The sequence below is a fragment of the Oncorhynchus keta genome, unplaced genomic scaffold, assembly GCF_023373465.1.
Source record: "Oncorhynchus keta strain PuntledgeMale-10-30-2019 unplaced genomic scaffold, Oket_V2 Un_contig_7855_pilon_pilon, whole genome shotgun sequence".
NCBI classification, from domain to species: domain Eukaryota; kingdom Metazoa; phylum Chordata; class Actinopteri; order Salmoniformes; family Salmonidae; genus Oncorhynchus; species Oncorhynchus keta.
In genome coordinates this window covers 1-2,500 of record NW_026289716.1, presented here as the reverse complement: position 1 = coordinate 2,500, position 2,500 = coordinate 1, and the positions used below count along the sequence as shown (strand labels likewise).

General features: G+C 38.1%; 1 pseudogene; it reads left to right on the top strand.

The window, feature by feature from the left end:
- LOC127926586 (sister chromatid cohesion protein PDS5 homolog A-like) overlaps positions 1–1,165 on the top strand; it is a 65,862-nt pseudogene extending 64,697 nt beyond the window's left edge.
- The last annotated feature ends 1,335 nt before the right edge of the window (positions 1,166–2,500 follow it).

Below are 2,500 nucleotides of genomic sequence, written 5' to 3'. Positions count from 1 at the left end.
TTTAATGTCTCCTCCAAAGTCAATGATAAGGAGTATTAATGTCTCCTTCCAGGACCTGATCAATGATAAGGAGTATTTAATGTAAGGAGTATTTAATGTCTCCCCTCCAGACCTGATCAATGATAAGGAGTATTTAATAAGTTGTCTCTCCAGGACCTGATCAATGATAAGAGTATTTAATGTCTCTCCAGGACTGATCAATGATAAGGAGTATTTAATGTCTCCTTCCAGACCTGATCAATGATAAGGGAGTATTTAATAAGTTGTCTCCTTCCAGACCTGATCAATGATAAGGAGATTTAATAATGTCTCCTTCCAGACCTGATCAATGATAAGGAGTATTTAATAATGTTCCTCCAGGACCTGATCAATGATAAGGAGTATTTAATGTCTCTCTCCAGGACCTGATCAATGATAAGGAGTATTTAATTGTCTCCTTCCAGGACCTGATCAATGATATGGAGTATTTAATGTCTCTCCTCCAGGACCTGATCAATGATAAGGAGTATTTAATAAGTTGTTTCCTCCAGGACCTGATCAATAATATGATAAATGATAAGAGTATTTAATGTCTCCTTCCAGGACCTGATCAATGATAAGGAGTATTTAATAAGTTGTCTCCTTCCAGGACCTGATCAATGATAAGGAGTATTTAATAAGTTGTCTCCTCCAGGACCTGATCAATGATAAGGGGAGTATTTAGACCTGAAGTAAGGAGATGTAAGTTGTCTCTTCCAGGACCTGATCAATGATAAGGAGTATTTAATGTCTCCTCCAGGACCTATCAATGATAAGGAGTATTTAATGTCTCCTCCAGACCTGATCAATGATAAGGAGTATTTAATAAGTTGTCTCCTTCCAGACCTGATCAATGATAAGTAGTTTTAAGTTGTCTCCTTCCAGGACCTGATCAATGATAAGGAGTATTTAATAAGTTGTCTCCTTCCAGGACCTGATCAATGATAAGGTATTTAATGTCTCCTCCAGACCTGATCAATGATAAGGAGTATTTAATGTCTCCTTCCAGGACCTGATCACGATAAGGAGTATTTAATGTCTTCCAGGTTCCGATCAATGATAGTATTTAATGTCTCCTTCCAGGACCTGATCAATGATAAGGAGTATTTAATGTTGTCTCCTTCCAGGACCTGATCAATGATAAGGAGTATTTAATAAGTTGTCTCCTTCCAGGACCTGATAAGGAGTATTTAATGTCTCCCTCCAGGACCTGATCAATGATAAGGAGTATTTAATGTTGTCTCCTCCAGGACCTGATCAATGATAAGGAGATATTTAGGACCTGGATCAATGGTAGCCCTCCAGGACCTGATCAATGTCTCTCCTTCCAGGACCTGATCAATGATAAGGGGTATTTAATGTCTCCTTCCAGGACCTGATCAATGATAAGGAGTATTTAATAAGTTGTCTCCTTCCAGGACCTGATCAATGATAAGGAGTATTTAATAAGTTGTCTCCTTCCAGGACCTGATCAATGATAAGGAGTATTTAATAAGTTGTCTCCTTCCAGGACCTGATCAATGATAAGGAGTATTTAATGTCTCCTTCCAGGACCTGATCAATGATAAGGAGTATTTAATAAGTTGTCTCCTTCCAGGACCTGATCAATGATAAGGAGTATTTAATGTCTCCCTCCAGGACCTGATCAATGATAAGGAGTATTTAATGTCTCCTTCCAGGACCTGATCAATGATAAGGAGTATTTAATGTCTCCCTCCATTTAAGGAGTATTTAATAAGTCTCCTTCCAGGACCTGATCAATGATAAGGAGTATTTAATAAGTTGTCTCCTTCCAGGACCTGATCAATGATAAGGAGTATTTAATGTTGTCTCCTCCAGGACCTGATCAATGATAAGGAGTATTTATGTCTCCTCCAGGACCTGATCAATGATATGAGTATTTAATGCTTCCAGGACCTGATCAATGATAAGGAGTATTTAATGTCTTCCCTCCAGGACCTGATCAATGATAAGGAGTATTTAATAAGTTGTCTCCTTCCAGGACCTGATCAATGATAAGGAGTATTTAATAAGTTGTCTCCTTCCAGGACCTGATCAATGATAAGGAGTATTTAATGTCTCCAGACCTGATTAATGATAAGGAGTATTTAATATTGTCTCTTCCAGACCTGATCAATGATAAGGAGATTAATAAGTTGTCTCCTTCCAGACCTGATCAATGATAAGGAGTATTTAATAAGTTGTCTCCTTCCAGACCTGATCAATGATAAGGAGTATTTCATGTCTCCTCCAGGACCTGACTAAATGTATAAGGAGTATTTAATGTCTCCTTCCAGGACCTGATCAATGATAAGGAGTATTTAATGTCTCTCCAGGACCTGGATCAATGATAAGAGTATTTAATAAGTTGTCTCCCTTCCAGGACCTGATCAACATAAGGAGTATTTAATAAGTTGTCTCCTTCCAGGACCTGATCAATGATAAGGAGTATTTAATGTCTCCTTCCAGGACCTGATCAATG